Raw genomic sequence first — 21,645 nt, 5'->3', positions numbered from 1 at the left:
CGTCACACACAGGGAACAGCCCTACGCAGTATGCATTGAACTCCCAGTTAAAATGCTAGCCACTAAGGCATGGGGAGGGGCACATACCGCCAAATGTAGCACACCTGGGGCCCACACAGCCCTGACCAGTTGTGGATGCCTATGAGCTAGGTAGCAGGATTATCACTTCAGAACCCTGGCCAACATGGACCTTCTCTGCAATGTCAGGCCTGGCCTAGGGGCACCCACTGGCACACATCACCGGATACCCCCTGCCATGCGTAAGTTGCAATGATGGGCACTATACTCACCCCCTTGTGGCTGCTGTGATGCCCTCAAGCGCCCATCCAGCTCCGGATAGGCCACTGCCAGTATGGGGGCAATCAGGGGGGTCAGGGTTCGATGGGCACCCCTTCCTCGTTGGGAAGCTATCCCCAGCTGGGCCTCCACCGTCTTCCATGCCTAATGTCTCAGGTCCTCCCACCGCTTCCAACAGTGGGTGCTCCACCTGTCGTAGACCCCCATGGTCCGCACATCCTTGGTGATGGCACGCCATATACCCTTCTTTTGGTGGGCGCTGACCTGCAGATAAATACACACAGGAAATGGTATCAGTTACACATATGGCCTACCATACCTCTTCACATCACCATTTACATACACATGGCCCAGCACACAAGCTGTACGCTGCCCAGGAGATATCCACCCATCCCCCTCACACGAGGCCTTCGCACACACCACTCTATGCATTCATGCCAAATGCATTTTACTCACAGTGAACTCACCTGTTGGTCTGGAGGCCCATACAGCAGTCCGGACTGGGGTAGTACCCCATCCACTAGTCGCTCCAACAACGCTGAGGTGATGGCAGGGGACCTTTCCCCAGTCACACGAGCCATGGTAGGTTCCAGACACAGGTCACAGCAGCACATGCAATGTAGGTCCTCTCCTATGGAAGGTCAGGTAGCAAGTGAGTGATCAGATAGAAAATGGTGGTCACGTCCATGGCAGTGCATACTGTCACTGCCGGCCTACATCACCATTGGCCACTCTACCCGTAGGGCGCAATATTAACCAATGAGGAGTTGCACGGCTGTTCCCGACCGCCTTCTGCAACAGCGCACAACGTCAGCGGAATTACCTCACTTCCACCAGTCCCTCCACACAGGACAGGCGGACTCTATTTCAGGGGTGGGGCAGGGCCTGGATAATAACTGTGTCATAGTTAAAAAGTGGACATACAGGACAAATACCACGTACCCATTACAAATTAACATCAGGCATTGTACTGTTGTTGCTCCGATATTCAGTTAGTGACCGGCTCCTCACTCTTTTGTCCCATAGACTGCATCCGCTGTGGATGAATAGGAGATGGAGACAGACCCCTAGTGGACTTGGCAACAATGGAGGACAGGCACATTATCCTCACCTATAGACTTGACATGGCCACAATCACACAGCTGTGTGACCAACAGGAGCCTGACTTGATATCTGCAATCCGTCACCCCACTGGGATCCCCCCTCTTGTAGAAGTCCTATCTGTGCTCCATTTCTTGGCAACTGGTTCTTTCCAAGTGACAGTAGGCTTGGCAGCAGGAATGCCACAGCCAATGTTCTCAATAGTGCTGACCAGAGTGTTGTCTGCCCTGATTAACCACATGTGCAGTAACATTGTATTCCCCCAGGTGGAGGATTTGGCCACAGTGAAGGCTGACTTCTATGCAATGTGACATATCCCCAACATAATTGGGGCAAATGATGGAACACTTATTGCATTTGCCCCCCCCGCGGCAAAATGAACAGGTGTACAGAAATTAAAAGAGTTTCCACTCCATGAATGTCCAGATGGTGTGCTTGGCGGACCAGTACATCTCCCATGTCAATGGTAAGTATCCTGGGTCGGTGCATGATGCCTTTATCCTTAGGAATAGCAGCATCCCCAATGTGATGGCCCAACTACAGAGGCACTGTGTGTGGCAAATAGGTGAGCCCAGGTTCCCACCCAGTAGATGTTTGTGTGTGGGTTTGGTGTGGGCCATATGGGATAGTGTGTGGCTAAATGCTGTCCCTCGATATTTGCAGGTGACGCAGGTTACCCCAACCTATCATGGCTACTGACCCCTGTGAGGAATGCCAGTACAAGGTCAGAAGAACGTTACAATGAGGCACATGGGTGAACAAGAAGGATAATCGAACAGACCTTTGGCCTCCTGAAGGCCAGGTTCAGGTGCCTCCATCTAACTGGGGTATCCCTGTGCTACTCACCCAGAAGGTCTGCCAGATAATCATGGCATGCTGCATGTAGCACAACCTTTCCTTGAGATGCCATGTGCCTTTTCTGCAGTACGAGGAGTCTGGAGATGCCCGTGTTGCAGCAGTGGACCCTGTGGACAGTGAGGATGAGGAGGCAGTGGATGAGGATGAGGACAACAGAACTGCAGTGATTCGACAATACTACCAATGACACACAGGTAATACAGTGTTACTTCACATTTCATTGTCATTATTTAGATTATCTTTGGCACTGGCATGCTGTTATTTCCCACTTCTATGCCCACTCACTGTACCCTTTGGCAACTCATTTTGCAGATGTTGGTGCCCCACTATCGCTCCTGGTGTGATCACTGCAACCAACTACAGGTCTTTCCTATTTGAACATTACTGTACAATTGAATTGCAATGTTTGAACCTGGTTAAACGAATACATGCTAAAATATGTTTGACATACTCCATACTTGTATTTTTTCAAAGGGTGTTTATTTAAGTGCTAAGAAGTAGAGGGGCAAGTGCATTGGAATGGGGTGATGATGGAGGAAGGTCCAGGGTATTGGTCCAGTCTATTTGGTGCACAGGTGCATTGTCCATGGGGACATAGGAAGGCAAGCAATGGCAGATCAAGGTGGACAGGGTGACAGAGTGGGACACAAGGGTGATAATCAGGATAGTCTAATTTCCTGGCATGGGTCTTGGCAATAGTCTCGGCTTCTGCCTGGATCGCAGGGAACGTTTGCAGGGTGGTTCACCTTCTGCAGGGGGAGGGGTGCTGGTGGCCTGTTGGTCCTGTGGCGGGGCATCCTGTCCACTAGCAGAAGCATAGGTGGAAGGCAGTTCAGATGTCTGGCTTGTGGCTGGGGCCTGCTGTTGTGAGACTGCCTTCCTCATAATGTTGGCCATGTCTGCCAGCACCCCTTCAATGGAGACCAGGGTGGTGTTGATGGCCTGCAAGCCCTCCCTGATCCCCTGGTACTGTCCCTCCTGCAGCCGCCTGTTCTCCTGCACGTTTTCCAGGATCTGGCCCAATGTATCCTGGGAATGTTGGTAGGCTCCCAGGATCTCTGCAAGTGCTTCTTGGAGAGTCGGTTTCCTTGGCCTGTCCTCACCCTTGCGCACAGCAGTCCTCCCAGTTTCCCTGTTGTCCTGTTTCTCTGTCCCCTAAACCGTGTGCCCACTTCCACTGACCCCAGGTCCCTGATTGTCTTGGGTATGAGGTGTGCCTTGGGGTCCCTGTAGGGTTGGACACACTGCTGATTGTCGTGTCCTGGGGACAGAGGTATGGGTACGCTGGGTCGGTACTGTGGTGGTGTTTCCAAATGTGGTAGGCTCTGTGGTTGTCTGGGACTGGGCTTTGGTAACCGACTGTCCAGAAGTCCCTGATGGGCCAGGTTGGTTATCCAGATCCAGGCGACCAGAGTTGCTGTCATTACTGTGGGCCTCTTCAGCTGGGGGACTGGATAGTGCTGGCACCTCTTCTCTGGTGACATTGGCTGGGATACCTGTGGGGATGTAAATGCTGAGCTATTGTTTCTGTGTGTGACATATTGTGTATTGGTGGGTTGCCCTCTTTGTTTGTATTTGCCCTGACAGCATTGACTTGTGTACTTTGGATTATAGTGAGATGATTAGTTCTTTCTAGTGTGCATGCTTTAGTAATAGGTGTCCATGCAATTCTGTGAGTGGTGTCCATGCATTGGTATGGCATTGCTCCTCCCATGTTGTTAGTTGTGAGGGAGGAGGTGGGGGTCCACCGCCAGTCCTCTGTACAGCGAGTTGGTGTCTTGTGCAATGGAACGCACCTTCCCCCGTAGGTCATTCCACCTCTTCCTGATGTCGTCCCTTGTTCTGGGGTGCTGTCCTACAGCGCTGACCCTGTCCACGATCCTCCACCATAGCTCCATCTTCCTAGCAATGGATATCTGTTTCATCTGTGCTCAAAAATAGTTGTGACTCCGCCCTGATGATTTCCTCCAACATGACCCTTAGCTCCTTCTCTGAGAATTTGGGGTGTCTTTGTGGTGCCATGGGTGTTGTGTGAGTTGTGTAGGTGAGGGTGTGTAGGGTCATGTGTTGGGGTGTGTGATGTGTGGTGCATGGGTGGTGTATAGGTGTAGGTGGTGTGTGGCTCTGGTTTTTTCTGTAGTTTTGGTGTCTGTCTTGTGCTAATGGTTGGTAGTTGTAAAGGGTTGTGGGTAATGTGGGTGTGTATTTTATAGTGGTGTGGGTGTGGTGTGTGTATGGGTGTCAGGTGTGTGTTATTTAAATTGACCAATGTAGTGTTGTTTTGTACGTGTGTGTATTTTGAGCACTGCGGTATGTACAGACAATGGTTTACCGCCATTGAATGTTCGCTGTGGTGATTCGTGGGTCATAATGTAGTGGGTGTTGCTCTGTTGGCATAATGGTGTGGGTTTGGATACTGCCAGTTTATCACTGACCTTTGGTGTGGCGGACTTGTGTCTGTGGCTGAATAGCGATAGATTTGTGTGTGTGTGTCATAATATAGTGAATGGATATCTGCCGCCGCAGCGGTATGTTGGGGGCAGTCAGCATGGTGGTAAGTGGGATTTACCGCCAATGTCATAATGAGGGCCTTTGTACCATTCTTCCCACAGATGTGTCAGAATTTTTGAAGCAACTTGAGATGTTACGTCATGGTGTGCCTTACTGTAAATACGGCACCTAAGCCGCTGCTAAGTGTCGTGGTGAAGTACAACATTTTCTGACATATCGCTGCATTGTTACAGCGATGCGTCATGTCTCATAAATCTGCCCCTTTGTTTTTTAGGAAACCTGTTACCTCTGATATCAATGTGCGTGTGTCAAAAGGGATCCTCTCCCTTCACACTTTTAAAGGTGATCTGTGTTTTTCTTGTGGTGGCGCAGCTTTTCAGGGATGGTGTTTACTGCCAATTGACCATTTCTGTGTCACTTCTTCAAGTCAAAGTCATTCTTCATGTCCCTCAACTGCCATGGGTGTCCAGGTCTCCAGTGTTGGCTGTTATCCCGATGTTATTGAAAACCTTGTATCCATGTGTTTGTCATCCTGTTCATCTAAAAATACTTCTAGATCCTCCAGCCAGACATATTCCCTTGTGCAGCAATTAATCATGATGATGGCTCCAAGAGGCTGTATTTAATGTCCTTTTTCGGAAATGGAGGTTTAATTGCAAAAAAAAATTTCTGCCTGGCATTGGTGTTAGGGTAGAACTCAACTGCAAAAAATACCCTGTTGTTGTCACATTGGTAAGGTCCATGTTCCTTTTCAGTCAATATTATCTCTCAGACCTGTTGACATCAGACACAGTAATTCAGGATATCCTGGGGCTGGTCAGAGCAAGAACTGTAGAAGGACAACATCTGATAAGCAAGTTTATGTTCTTAGGGGGATCATAAGTAATACCTCTGTGATTTTGGTCTTCCAGGTCAATTGTTTACTTATACAATTGAAATAACTCACTGCCCCAGTGCAAATGTTTGTCCATTCGCACTTCCACTTCTATAAGTCATTAATTCACTGAAGTCAGTTGTGTTTTGAAGGTTGTCACCTCTCCCCTGAGGTACTGTACTTCTGCACTCATAGCTTCCACTGCAATATTGACTGAAGCTAGAGTAAGCTTGATGTCTATCAATTCCTTGATCAGACTGGCCAATGCCATGTCTGTGATTTGGGAGGCAGCTATCATGTCTGTGGATAGGGAGGATGTGTAGGAACGCTTAGCAATCACTTTTGGGAAGAGGAGTTGCAGCATGTACTTAGCCCTTCCACATGTAGTTTTAAGGGTAGGAGCTGCTTAGTTGAGTGCAGGGAAATCAATATGCCCCATATAGCTACATGGAGAGTATGATGCTGGTCATCTCTTCTCATGGTATGGTTGGGCCTGCAATATCCCAATCGGGGGAGTGAGTGCCTAAGGTTTTGGTTGGCGTCATTGTCCAACTGCCATAGGTTGTGAGTTGATTGATACAAGACTCATTCAACTAGTAAGATGGTGTGCCCCAAATCTGAGTTTTAAGGTTGTTTTGCCTAGGCAACTTTAATATAAATTAACCCTCACCTGATTGGAAGTAGACTGTAATCCTCACTTCAATAGATCCTACCAAGTGGGTCGCAGGGATCTGGGGTTTACAAATTATAAAGCAATTTAGTCCTCTAACCCAGTGTTGAGGGAGAGCTGTTGAGGGTAGGACCCAAATACCACACTCTTTAATATAATAAGCCCATTTAAGATGACTGTCTCATTTGTACAACACAGTCCCCTTTTTATTATGCCAGGAGCCAATGTGATACTGCCGGTGGAGATAACCAGGCAGGGGCTCCACAGCCCTGCCAAGTTTCCCCAGGGCCATGTGTGATGTGCTGCTGAAGTCTGAGTTTTTTCTTGAATTCTGGGACTTGTAGTCTGTTTTATTACATTATAAAACAGTTCGACAAGATCTACAGTCCAGAGAAAAAGATCTGAACTAGTGCTGCACATCACGCATGAACATGGAGGAACCACCTGCAAATAAAGAACTATGGCAATTTTTTTATTTTAGGTAGCGAGAGGTGTGCCTATCTGAGAGGTACACACACTTTATTTCGTAAGTAGTGCAGGACGTAAATGAGGAGGTGATATATTTTGCACACCATTTAGTATTCCAAAAAGCCTTTAAATGTCACCACATGCTGGCACCGTGAGACTATCAGTATGAAAGTAATTGTTTTGAACTTGTAAATGGATTACTATACTTGACTATAACCCACAATTATCACAGATTTAAATGTCAAAGGTATTGCTATAACATGCATGTAAAAATGTCCTTCTATTTAAAGAATCTTTGGATACATTATGAACATTTTTGATGAAATTAATAATGATAACACCCTGAGAGGCTGAGAAAAGAGCAGGGGCGGCTCCTCCCCAATGGCGGAGGAGCATCGCCCTACTGGCTAAGAGCCAGCAGCAGAAAAATAGAACGATACTTGAATATTGTTTTATTTTTCTACTGCTGGCTCTGCCATCATGTGAACGGAGGGGTGGGGCTGGGCCATGGGAAATGGGAAGGGGAATGGGGAATTGTGTGCACTAAGGCCCTGATTCATACTTTTTGACGCAAACCTTCATTAGAGCAGGTTTGCGTCAACAAGTTTACCACAGGCTAGCGCCATTCCTGGACACCAGCCGGGTGTCAAACTTAAGGAATGACGCTAGCCGGGGTAAGGCCCTGTTAGCGTCAAAATAAACTATGCTAACCGGGAGGAGGAGGAGGCATAGGGGAAACAGGAAGTTGTGCATCAAAGAATGGCGCTAGTCAGGTTAGAGTCAGAAAAATTACGCTAACCTGACTAGCGTAATTTTTTGACACACAACCCCCATGGACATGACTTCTGTCTTAGTAAAGACAGGAGTCATGCCCCCCTGCCCAATGGCCATACCCAGGGGACATTGGTCCCCTGGGCATGGCCATTGAGCACAGTGCCATGTAAGGGGACCCACATTAGGCCCTCCTATGGCACTTTTTAAACAAAATACAAAAGAAATTACCTGGACTTACCTGAGATGGGTCCCTCCATCCTTAGGTGTCCTCAGGTGTGGGTAGGGGTGGGTGGAGGTGTCCCTGGAGGAAGGGAAGGGCACCTGTGGGCTGCTTCCATGGTCTCCGGCCATGGAAATGAGCCCACAGGTCCCCTAACGCCTGCCCTGACCCAGACATTAAATGATGGCACTAAGCAAGCTTAGTGCCATTAAGGCCCTCCTCCTCCTGTGCGTGATTCTTGCACAGGGGGATAAATAAGGCGCTACAGCTTTCGAGTCATTTTTTGTCTAGGAACACCTACCTTGCATCTCATTGACGCAAGGTAGGTTTTCACTACAAAAAAATTACGTTAGCTCCAATATTTTGACGCTAGACAGGTCTAGCGTAAAAATATAAATATGGAGTTAAGTTTGTGCCGGATTTGTGTAAAAAAAATTATGCAAATCAGGCGCTAACAGAGTATAACTATGCTCCCAAGTGCGCTGGGTATTTGGATGGCCTAAGATGGCTATCCAAGCACACATGCGCACTTAGGTTTCTCCATCCCAGCCGTGTACACAGCCAGACTGGAAAAAACTACACAGGCCCCAGGGTTGTGTCTGAGCGGCAGTCCGAGCAGCTCATATCAATACTGACGCTGTTCTCATGCTAGCTTGAGCATGAAAACAACACCAGGATTGCGAGGGAGCCTGTTCTGGTGTCCTAGCGAATGCTAGAACACCAGAACTGGCAAGAGGACGAGCGAGGCGGCAGGAGAGGACAGCAGTGGCAATGAAAGTTATTTTTTTATTTTATTTTATTATTCCACCTCCCCCTAACGCCCCCTGACCCTCCCCTTGATATTTGCGTCAGACTCCGCTGGAAAAGAGAAACATGCTTTCGAGAGTACTCTTCCACGAAACAATTTATATTAGTCAGGAAACCAAAAGGAACATGTTGCTTGCTAATTCAAAAGCATTAATGTGTGCACAAAGCTACACAGCAAGAACCCCTGCTTAAGAAATGTCTGTTTTATCTAAACAAATATTGGGCCATATTTATACTCCGTTTGCGCCGAAATTGCGTCGTTTTTTTTGACGCAATTTCGACGCAAAACTAACGCCAACTAACGCCATATTTATACTATGGCGTTAGAGGCGAATAGCGCCAAAGTTCCCGGAATGTGCGTAATTTTTTAGCGTGAACCCCTTCCTTGCGTTAATGATATGCAAGGGAGGCGTTCCCGTCTAAAAAATGACTCCCAGGCCTTTACGTGGTATTTATACTCCCGGGCAAAAGAGACGCCCGGGAGTTGGCGTGGCTAAAAACGGCGCATTTGCGCCACTTTTTAACGCCTGCTCAGGGCAGGCGTTAAGGGGCCTGTGGGCTCAAAATGAGCCCACAGGTGCCCTCTCATGCCCCCAGGGACCCCCCCTGCCACCCTTGCCCACCCCAGGAGGACCCCCAAGGATGGAGGGACCCACCCCAGGGACATTCAGGTAAGTTCAGGTAAGTATAATTTTTTATTTTTTATATTTTTTTTTGGTGGCATAGGGGGGCCTTATTTGTGCCCCCCTACATGCCACTATGCCCAATGACCATGCCCAGGGTACAGAAGTCCCCTGGGCATGGCCATTGGGCAAGGGGGCATGACTCCTATCTTTACAATGATAGGAGTCATGTTGATGGGGGATGGGCGTCGTTAAAAAATGGCGCAAGTCGGGTTAAGACGATTTTTTCGACGTAACCTGACTTGCCCCATTTTAAGACGCCCATGCGCCATTTTCCCCCTACGCCGGCGCTGTCTGGTCTACGTGGTTTTTTCCCACGCAAACCAGGCAGCGCCGGTCTGATTGCGCCGTCTAACGCCATTCCATAAATACGGCGCCCGCTTGGCGCTTCAGAATGGCGTTAGACGGCGCAAAACTTTTTGACGCTAAACTGCGTTAGCGCAGTTTAGCGTCAAAAAGTATAAATATGGGCCATTATGTTTTAGCGCTCGGGTCTGGATTTAGCCTTCAACGTAAGCTCTGAAGCCAATGCAGTTACTTGTTCAGCAACAATCAATAAAGCTTTGTATCGCCACAGTCTAGGTCACAATAAATGCAAAACAATCTCCTCCTGCAAATGTATGTGCACTTACTAACATCAATCGTCAAGGCAAGCAGCAAAGTAGCAAACAGTGCACGGCGGAGACGTCAGCTGGTTGTTGCGAGAAGTGAACACTAGCTGCACAGATGTCTTGCATTACACAGCTGTTGTCCCAGTACATCAAACTGACATTGTTAACTTGAATGCTGTGTGAGAATATGTCAAGGTTTTCTATGTAAGATGAAAAATGAAGTTTGGACTACAATATTGTGTACAATCTGGTTCTTTCTGTGGCCAGCTAGTGGAATAAAATACAGTTTCTTGATACGTTAGTGCTTGCTATGACAGGTTGCTATAGATTAGACAACAAATAAGAAGACCATACAACGATTAGTAGTGACACAGACAGTTACAGCTGAGTTGAGATCTGTATTGGAAAGAATACTTACTACTCATTCCATTCAAAATTTAAGGGGCTGATTTACAAAAGCATGTATGGGTACGTGAAGCAGTGTTACAGCAGTACACGTTTACTTACTCCTACATTCCTTTGTGAGCCAACCCCAAAACATACAACTACAAATTAGTAAAACTGCAAAGAGAGGACAGTCATTTCCAGTTTGCTAAATGCATATTAATATTCTGTGAGTATTATCATTAAATAACCATGCTAGATAGTTGAGGATTAATTCAGAAAGGCAATTAGGAGTTCGCAAAGTATGCTACAGCAGTACTACTTTATGAACTCAAAAGTGCTTTTTTTTACTAAGTCACATGGGAAGCTGATTACATTTTGCGCATTAATGGGGTCACTGTGAAATCACATGGGGGCATATTTATACTCCGTTTGCGCCGAATTTGCGTCGTTTATTCGACGCAAATTCGAAGCAAAACTAACTCCATATTTATACTTTGGCGTTAGACGCGTCGAGCGCCAAAGTTCATGGAGTTAGCGTCATTTTTTTGTGTGAACACCTTCCTTGCGTTAATGAGATGCAAGGTAGGCGTTCCCGTCTTAAAAAATGACTCCCAGGCATGTGCGTGGTATTTATACTCCCGGGCAAAAATCACGCCCGGGAGTGGGCGGGGCAAAAAACCCCGCATTTGCGCCTCTTTTTAACGCCTGGGTCAGGGCAGGCGTTAAGGGACCTGTGGGCTCAGAATGAGCCCAGAGGTGCCCTCCCCTGCCCCCAGGGACACCCCCTGCCACCCTTGCCCACCCCAGGAGGACACCCAAGGATGGAGGGACCCATACCAGGGAAGAAAAGGTAAGTTGTGGTAAGTATTTTTTCATTTTTTTTTTTGTGGCATAGGGGGGCCTGATTTGTGCCCCCCTACATGCCACTATGCCCAATGACCATGCCCAGGGGACACAAGTCACCTGGGCATGGCCATTGGGCAAGGGGGCATGACTCCTGTCTTTGCTAAGACAGGAGTCATGTTAATGGCGTCTGGGCGCCCAAAAAAAATGGCGCAAATCGGGTTAAGACGATTTTTTTGCCTCAGCCTGACTTGCCCCATTTTGGGACGCCCAAACGCCATTTTTCCCTACGCCGGCGCTGCCTGGTGTACGTCGTTTTTTTTCACGCACACCTGGCAGCGCCGGTCGGCTAACGCCATTCAATAAATACGGCGCCCGCATGGCGCTAATTTTTTTGGCGCAAAACTGCGTTAGCGCAGTTTTGCGTCCAAAAGTATAAATATGGGCCATGGAATTTTACTGTCACTGTGCGGTAAATCTGCCCAGTATTGTACAATGAAGAGTTAAAACCCCAGAAATGGGGAATTTCCACGTGGGACCAGTTTTTTGCGGTTGTAAAACCAGATGGAATTCCCAGTTCCAGAGTTTAATACATACATTTAACACCTGCTCTAACGAAAGTTTGCTTCTTGTCAAGCGTTCTTCTGTCAAGACTTCAAGACATGAATAGAGTCGATCCTATCCCAGGCACATATTGGTTTAGGCCAGTAAGGCTAAGTCTGTATTATGTAAGGCATATCTCTGACACACCAGTAGGGCTAAAGCAGGACTACTCACAAGCGCACACACATCTGACAGGCTCATCAAGGATATAATTCAAATGCCAGGAACAACTATGATAGGACAGAAGGGCTAGGCATCAGTCACATGTCAACCATGGCTCTAAAAGGCAGATAGTGAGGAAAGAGAATGAGGTGAATGGTGTCCCTCTGAGAGGTTGGTAGGGCTCATCAGAGCAAATCACAGCCAAACGCCTGTAATGGCTTTTAGGACTACTTTCGACACATCTTTGACAAACAGGCAGATATGGCTCAAGAAGAGTCGAGCACATGTTAGTTGCAATTATTATTGGCTGCTGCCGGGACAGAAACATACAAGGTACATCCCTTACAGGCCATAATGCTGTGTCGGCGTCAGCCAACTTGGAAAGGCTGGCAGGGCTGTTAGAAAGTTGGTAACATGAAAGCTGAACTTAGGAAAATTAGTTTGTACTGAGTTATGGTTAGGCATGTGGCTGATGCACTCCTGACGGTCTGACATGGCCTCAAACAGAGTCATAGATAAACAGAAGTAGCAGTGTGCCCTACGTATAGGTTTGAAATGAGATCTAGTTAGGAACATAGGAGTGATATAATCCCACCATATTCCTGCTACCACCTCTCTTTTTTAGTCACAAAAGTGTTGGTCAACATCAACCACTTCGAATGCCATAATTCATCACCAGGTACCTCCTCGCCACTACCTTCCTTTAGATATGTAACAGCTCCCTAAGGAGCTCTTATAAAGGTGGAGGATTAGGTCTGAAAATGGATTTTTACACAAAACAGATTCAGCTGCTGCAGGGATATGCAAGTCAGTGTTTAATAACTGGAAGTCAATAGTGCATTGTGACAGGGGATACCGCAATGACGACTAGCAGCCAGTGGTCTATGGTGCACACCATGTCTTTATTGAGTGGATTAATGGTTGTAGTTTATGTTTTGTTTTATTTTTCTTCTGTTCCTCGTAGTTTTGCCTCTAAGTTCACAGGGTGGTCACCGTCTTCTTCTTTCTTCCAGATGGGCTCTCAGGAGGCACATGTGGGAGGAAGCAGAGACAAAACAACGATGAGTGGTCTGGTAAGTTTTCTTCGTTATTATTCTCTATCTATTCTGTTCTTCCTGTCCTACTTCTTCTTTACTTTGCCTTCTCTGCTCTTTGGCTTCTCTCTCTCTCTCTCTTTCTTTGTTTCTTGTTTCTATATCTCTCTCTTACTTTTCCTCTGGTTTCTTCTCTATCCTTCCCGAAGTCGCTTTGTTTCATGGATTTATATTTTCTTTGGGGTAGTATAGGGCTACACTACTGAGACAGCGTAGCTTATATAATCTATATTAACATGCAATGTTTATGAATTAATGTGTGATAATGCCGCATAGAAACAGATGTAGTGAATTTTGCTTAAACGTGCACTTGAAATGTGACCACGCGGAGTGTCCGCCAATGTATACTTGGACTAATAATGATGAATAAGATGTTTATAAAATGTTATACTGAATAAGTTTTATACTAATTATTAATGATTACGCTATTGAATTTGTGCTGAAATCCTTGTAGGCCTTAAGTTAGCATGAGCCGAAGCTTAGACCCTGGCTCGCATATTAAGGCCCGTATTTATACTTTTTGACACTAAACTGCGCTAACGCAGTTTAGCGTCAAAAAGTTTAGCGCCGGCTAACGCCATTCTGAAGCACCATGCGGGCGCCGTATTTATTGAATGGCGTTAGCCGGCGGTAGCAGACCGGCGCTGCCTGGTGGAAAAAAACCACGTACACCAGGCAGCGCCGGCGTTGGGGAAAATGGCGTTAGGGCGTCTTAAAAATGGTGCAAGTCAGGTTGACGCTAAAAAATCGCCTCCACCCGATTTGCGCCATTTTTAACGACGCCCAGACGCCATTTACATGACTCCTGTCTTAGTAAAGACAGGAGTCATGCCCCCTTGCCCAATGGCCATGCCCAGGGGACTTATGTCCCCTGGGCATGGTCAGTGGGCATTGAGGCATGTAGGGGGGCACAAATCAGGCCCCCCTATGCCAAAAAAAAATATTAAAAAAATAAATGTTTATACTTACCTGAACTTACCTGAATGTCCCTGGGATGGGTCCCTCCATCCTTGGGTGTCCTCCTGGGGTGGGCAAGGGTGGCAGGGGGGGTCCCTGGGGGCATGGGAGGGCAGCTGTGGGCTCATTTTGAGCCCACAGGTCCCTTAACGCCTGCCCTGACCCAGGCGTTAAAAAGAGGCGCAAATGCAGGTTTTTTTGCCCCGCCTACTCCCGGGCGTGATTTTTGCCCGGGAGTATAAATACGACGCATTTGTGTCACAGTCATTTTTTTGGACGGGAACGCCTACCTTGCATCTCATTAACGCAAGGAAGGCGTTCACGCAAAAAAATGACGATCTTTCCTCATACTTTGGCGCTAGACGCGTCTAACGCCAAAGTATAAATATGGCGTTAGTTTTGCGCCGAATTTGGTTTGAAAAAAACGACGCAAATTCGGCGCAAACGGAGTATAAATATGCCCCTAAATGTATTTTTCCTATCTTGCAGTGCGCTGACTCGCAAAATGACATGACCTCTTGTTTTCTTCAAACCAGAAGCTGAAATGTAACCATAGCAGATCCGTTCACACAAAATTCACATTGCTTGTAGAAATTATTAAGACGAAATGCAACAGTGTAGATTAATGTAATGTACAAGGTCATTCAAACTGGTGAAGACAATAGAACTACTGACCAAAAGATGTGCAAAGAATTACAGAAAGATGAAATCATACCGGACGCGCTACCTCTGAAGACATCGAACATGAGGACCAATGAGAAGCTTGTAAAATAATATGGGGTGAAAGATTAATGACATAATCTGTTTTCCAATAGGGTAAAGATAGTGGGGTATAACAAAGGTCCAATAGAATTTTAGGGGAATGTACAACGAAAAAGTGATAAAACCCCATGACATGGGGAGCCATTTAGAATTAGGTAGGGAATGATATTGATTTTATCCAGAAACTTTGTCACTTTGTTTGGTGACTTACTTTGGTTTATTTAAACCATCCTTTTCCTTAGATTGCCCATTTACACTTTACCTCCTTATGAGGGAAGAGCCCCTTTTGCCCCGGAGCTGAGTTTTGACTGATGGCGATTTGACTGATGTCCTGAAGACGAAGACTGAACCTGTGCGCTGACCTAAAACTTGGAGGGTAATTATGACAATGCATTTGTGATTTGTCTGTTTGCTTTTCCTTTCTAGGTACCAACTGCTTACTTTTGACAGAGACCATAGTTAGATGTTTTCCAAATTGGTGTTCTAAATTGTTTTGCATGAAGCCCAACATGCCAATGTTAATTAGCGGTTAGGATAGGTGTTCACTAAACTGACGCAAATAGACAAACGACCGAATCTATGCTTTGTTGAACTGACGCGTTATTGACACTCTGCTAAATTGATCTATGTTCACGCCTTGTTATGTTTTGATGTTTGTGATTCTCGCCTTAATGAAATCTCATCAAAATTGCCATATCGTGACTATGCTATTATGTTTCTTGGTTTTGAGATTAACGCATCTGCTTTTAGAATTGTAACCAATAGGGAATAAAACTCATAAAATTCTACTAAACTGGTGTGATTATTCATGACTGCAAGGTCATGGTAGAGTATTGAATTAATTAATGACTTTGACTAAAGTGAAATGTATTGTTGTGATAAATATTGATGACATTATTGATGTATTGATTGACATATTGATTAGCTATCTCGTCCTAAGGTGTCTCTCAACTGGGTCAAAAGATTCATTGGCCTAAAACGAGTCCTGATGTGTGATAAATTATCATAAAGGGACGCGTTAACAGTTCTGGTAGCAGAGCGACGGTTTGGCCCTTTGGGGCCCTAGGACGGAGAACTATTGTTTAAATTGTTTTTTTGAGATAATGCAAATCGGAGGTATGATGTGTTTCTAAATTCACCATGACTTTCCTGGAATCTCAGAGCCTGCCTAAGTGAGTTGGGGATGTTCTCGACGTTTTAGCATGTGTGGTGTAGGATTTGCGCTTGCTCAGCTTATGCATTTTGCAGGTGATTTGTGAAGTTTGTGTGTATTTAGGCCAGGTAATGTTGTTTTAGTAGGAGTGGGCGTACTCCACAGTATGAGAGTAGGGAAGTGGGCGTACTTCATATGAGTGTGGCGCTTTGTGCTCAGAATTATCCACGTGGTTGGTTGTTAATGTACGGACCCGTCGTGGTCTAAGACTCCAGAGTATATTGACAAGTGTAGGAGACACTTGGGTTTATGTTGTAATTTGTGCAGTTTAATTAGGTCAATCGGGCATGGTTGACAAGTCGAGTTTGAGTAAAAATTGTATGTGTGAAAACCTTCGATGGAGATTTGGCAAGTTCTAAAGTGCACTAGGACAAACCATTGACAAGTCGAGAGTAGGATTTGCGGGTCGAATTCTGCTTGCGGGTGCGGGAACTGAGAAGGAGAGAGTAGCGGCCGAGGCTTCAAGTGAAATCTCTGTAAAGTTCTGAAGCGAATGTGTACCCTTCCTGTAGTAAACCGGCATATTTGAGTTGTTGTTGATTGTTAAAGGTGCTTGCGATAATTTTGCATTAGTTTGGTGTGAATTTAGTGAGGGGCGGACAAGACGCAAGACTTTCTCAGCTGCAGTGTGTGAGTGTGACGTCAGTGGTGCTGCGCTGAGATAGGTCAGTTGTCGAGAGGGGTCACGCACGGATTGGCTGCCGTCCGTGAGAGGCAATAGGTTGAGAAAGGTGGGTGAAGAGTGTCCTGGGAATTAAAGTCACTTTCTGATTAAATACAAACAAAAGAAAAGACGCAAAGATTAATTTTATCAAGGCTTTTAAGAGCGCTCTGAAAGGAGACGCATACATTATGGCGAGTGAAGGGGAGCCTACACCGCCTGATGGTACTCCAGCTTATATAGTCATGGAGGAAAAAGGTGTTGCGCCTTGTTTATGGATGAAACAGTGGCGCAAATTGACGGAAAAGGAGGGATGTTTGACGTTTCCGGAACACGGAACCTTCAATACGATAGTTCTAGAGAATTGGAGGTGGATGTTAAGTGTACAAAAGCCACCTCCGAGGCCAGCTCAGTACGAAGCTTTAGCAGTTTGTGATTTAATGGCTATTAAACAGAGACAACAGAAATTCGAGAGGAGAATAAAAAGGGCAGAAAAGACTCTAGCTGAGGCTAGGTGGGACAATGAGAGCAAAATGTGAAGACGGGGAATAGTTGACAGACTCAAATTGTTCCCAGCAATAGCACAGGGAGATGAGACGCAGGGGAAGAAAGCCACCTGTAAAACAGACAAAGACTCTAGTAAGCCTAAAGAGACTAAGAGATCTTGAATAGAAGAAGATGATTCAGACGATGAAGAATTCCTAAATCAGATATTACATAATCGCCCGCCACCTTATGCGGTAAGCGACAATGTCCCGACCACTAGTGCGGGTCCTGGGAACCAGACACAGGAGAAGAGAGTTACTGATACAGCGCAGACTAGTGATACAGGTTTGCTACAGAATGGTGTCAGTGTACCCACTGCGCCAGACATGCAGATACAGTTGCAACCTCCACCGCAGATACAGAGAATCTATCCAGACGTCCCAGTACTAGAGACTACTACGAATCTGATAGTGCCACCTGACCCGATATATACAAAATCAAGGTTAGTACAGATTGAGCAAACTCCACAATTGCTGCCCCAGCCGCAGCAACAGCTGGTACCAGGGTATAATCCAGTAGCAGGACCTCCATTAGTACCTGCCCCGGCTTCAGAGAATCAAACTTTCGGAGTTGCTGCTCCACGGGGTTTGGGACCAGGTTAGACACCAGCTGCCATATCATTGCCAATTACTGGTGGTCCACCGGTGCCATTGTATGCACAAGGTAAGCCTGGCATGTGTGATCAGGGAGTAATGACCCAAGATGCAATAAGAGGAGAGTCCATAGGAACTCCCCAGTTAATGGCCCCGGGAGAGCAATCAGTCGAGAGACCAAGGTCTTTGTTAGACCTTAGCCCGGTTGAAGCCCCGTTGGAGGCAACGAGACAGGCAGGGCTAGGTGTGCTAACCCCACAGACAATAAGTACGAATGCTTCACAGTCGCCAATGGTGCATGCGGGGAATATCTCACTGCAAGATTTTACGGTACAACAGTTAAGTGAGTGGTTAGAGAAAACCTATGCTTTACAAAAGACTGCAGTAACTGCAGAGAAGCCAGAAAGGGCAGAAAAAGATGAGTACCGTAACTTTGTGAGACTGGGCGTGGAGGCTGCTGAATTAGTGCAGGGAACAAAGGGGGTGAACAGATTAGAGTCATATACCGAAGCAGAATTGAGGTATCTGTGCCCTAAAATTACAAAAGAAGTAGGTAAGGTACATCAGAGATTAGCGAGCCTGGCAGACAAATACAATATTGATATTGAGAATACTAAACATTTGAAAAGAAGCTACAGATTAGACTTTGACACAAAGGACTTCGAGCACATGAGGTCTGCCGGAATGAAAGCGCATCTAAAGGAAATACTGCAAAGTGCTCAGCTCTGGGGAGCTTTAGAAAAGTGGAAAGGCAGATGGGCAAAGAAAAGAGATAAGGAGAAAAGTGACAGTCCCGGATCAAGTCAAGCTAAAGATTCATCAGATACGGGATCAGTAAAGATGTTACCGATGAGAGAAACAGCTGGTGGGGTTCTGATCCATGTACCGTGGACTAGGGGAGACATTCGGTAATTCACAAACGATTATCCCAGGTTGAGGGAGAAGCCGATAGAGTGGTATCAGCAGACAGATAGGTTTGTGAAGCTTGCGAAGTGTCTCTGGGAAGACTTGAATACCTTGTTTGAGATCATTGTTCCGCCCGACTTATGGCTTTAGTGCAAGAGGGGCGTAGACTGGCCGACACAGGAGCCAGCAAGGGATAAGGCAACTGGAGCACCATCTGAGGAGGTGATGAAGTACTAGCATAAAGTGATTGAGTTTTTGAAACAGAAGGTGTCGCCGTAAGTGACTGAAAATCGACCGGACCTCACGGGAGGTTAAAGAGTCAATCCATGCTTACTATGAGAGGTTATTGAAAGCGTTCAAACATTACAGTGGCACTGAGACTATTGAGCCGAAAGACATGAACTATCTTGTGTTTGGGCTGAGACCAGAGGTTAGCCATATAATTAAGAATCATTTGATCTGTTGGCAAGCAAAGCCGATTGATGAGGTGTTGCAGAATGCAAAATACTGTAGTGACGAGATTGAGCTAAAGCAGAGAAAATTGAAGGAGAAAGTGATGGTGATGCAGATAAGGGCAGCGCAGGCTGGTATGCAAGGGAATGGAATCCAGCAGATGGTACAGCAACAACCGCAAGGGAATTGTGCGTTTCAGGCACAACCGAGAGGCCGAGGTTTTGTGAATCGCGGTCCAGACTTGAATACTGTGGTGGTTCAAAATTACATACAAGGGATGAAAAAGATGTCACCATGTCACGTGTGCGGGGGAGTGGGGCATTGGAAGCGGGAATGCCCGAATGCGGAGCATGATGGTGTCGTTCAACAAAGCACTGATGTTGGTACATTTCAAAATGTGAGAGGTCAAAAAATGAGAGGTCAAAATCAGAACTTTTAAAATAACATAGTTCAGATGCAGAGGCTACAGCCCATGCTGCAAATGCAAATGTCGCGTGGTCAACCAGCGCAAATGCAGCAAGTACAACAGCAGGTTCCCATGGTACCTAGACAGCAAATGCAATTACCATTAGCTCCAATGGGACAGCAACAGGTGATGCTTCCTCAGCAGGTCACAGGTCAAGTAGTGAGCCAAAATAATACAGTACAGCAATTCCCATTGCGTGGTGAAGATGGAATGAATGATGAACGGTGGGATGATAGCTCAGACAGTGAGGAGTGCAAGCTTGCAGCGTCCTTAGAAGTGGACCAGAGGGGACCCTATGTAGAGGGAAATGTGATGGGTCACAAGGTTTTATTCTTGGTTGACACCGGAGCTACACGCTCTACAGTCAGAAGTGCAGAGGTTCAGAAATTGCCACTTTCAGGGTGTACCATAAGAGTAGTAGGAGTAGCAAACCAGTACTTGACAAACCCGATCACAGATCCGGTGCAAGTTGAGATTGGCAACTTTCAGGGATGGCATAAGTTTGTAGTCTGCGATTCGAGTCCCGTGTCCCTACTGGGAAGAGACTTACTGTGCAAAACGAAATGTTTGATTACCTGTTCTAATGATGGAATTGAAGTGCAGACAAACAGTGATGATGAGGGGGATGATGGGCAATTTACAGAATCAGAGACGGAGACCGCAAATGAAGATTACCCTTTGATAACCTTATTCCCAATGCTTACAGTGACTGACTTGCCACCTGAGTTACAAGGGACAGTGACAGAGAAAGTGTGGGATCTAACAGGAAAGGAAGTGGGACTGATAAACGGAGTAGAACCGGTTAAGGTGCAAGTGAAGCGGAATGCAGTGTTTCCCCAGGTGCCGCAGTACCGCATGGCACAAGATGTCCTTATTCAGGTGTCACAAATAATTGCGGGTTTTGTCAAACAAGGAGTTCTGAAAGAGGTATTGAGCAGCCCATGTAATTCACCAATAATGGGTCTGAAAAAGCCTTGTGGGAAGGTTCGAATTGTGCAGGACTTGATGAAAATAAACAAGATTGTGGTAAAATGTTGCCCTGTAGTGCCGAACCCAGCAGTGATTATGTTTCAGGTTCCATGTGATGCCGAGTGGTTCACCGTTGTAGACTTGTCACAAGCTTTCTTTTCGGTGCCTCTTCATGAGGACAGCCAGTTTTAATTCAGTTTCAAATTCCTGGACAAGGTGTACAGTTGGTGCAGAATTCCTCAAGGGTTTTCTGAGTCACCGTCCATCTTCAGTCAGATATTGAAGAAGGATTTGGAGTTATTAGAACTGCCTTTCAGTTCGACTCTGGTGCAATACATTGATGACTTACTGATTGCGTCCAGAACAAAAGATGACTGCAGGTATGACACAATTGCCTCACTGAACCAGTTGGGAAAGAACGGACATAAAGTGTCCCGAAAGAAGCTGCAGTATTGCCAAAAAGAGGTGAAATACTTAGGACCCTTGATTGAGAAAGGGTCCAGGGGAATATCAAAGGAGAGGATGACAGCCATACTGCAGATGAACCCCCCAACAACAAAGAGAGATGTCAGATTGTTTCTGGAAATGGTGGGCTATTGTCGCCAGTGGATACCCAACTTTTCAATTATCTCTAAACCATTGATAAAGCTGACAGGCAAAGAAACTAAGGATGACCCGTATACCATAACTCTGTCCAAAGAAGAGCTTGATTCATTCATGGAGTTGAGGGAGTGCATGTGCTGGGCACCAGCTTTAGGTATGCCTGATTACACAAAGCCTTTTCTATTATGTCATGAACGTGATGCTTGTTCTTTGTCTGTCTTGACACAGGTTCATGGATGTGCAAGCCGTCCTGTAGCGTATTTTTCAGCTACCTTGGACCCAGTCGCAGCAGCCTTACCGGGCTGTTTGCGCGCAGTTGCAGCAGTTGGTCAGAGCCTCACGCAGTGTGAAGGCATAGTGATGGGACATCCCCTAACAGTAATGGTTCCACATTCAGTTGAAATTCTGTTGACTCAAACTAAAACCCAGCACATGACAAATGCCCGACTTACCCGATATGAGACAATTACTTTGGGGTCACCAAATGTCTCCTTGAAGCGATGTACTGTATTGAACCCGGCAACTCTACTTCCTGTTGAAAGTACTGATGTTA

The sequence above is a fragment of the Pleurodeles waltl genome, chromosome 5 (genome assembly GCF_031143425.1).
Source record: "Pleurodeles waltl isolate 20211129_DDA chromosome 5, aPleWal1.hap1.20221129, whole genome shotgun sequence".
Taxonomy (NCBI): domain Eukaryota; kingdom Metazoa; phylum Chordata; class Amphibia; order Caudata; family Salamandridae; genus Pleurodeles; species Pleurodeles waltl.
The sequence above is the reverse complement of the archived record's forward strand: the minus strand, read 5'-3'. Positions refer to the sequence as shown.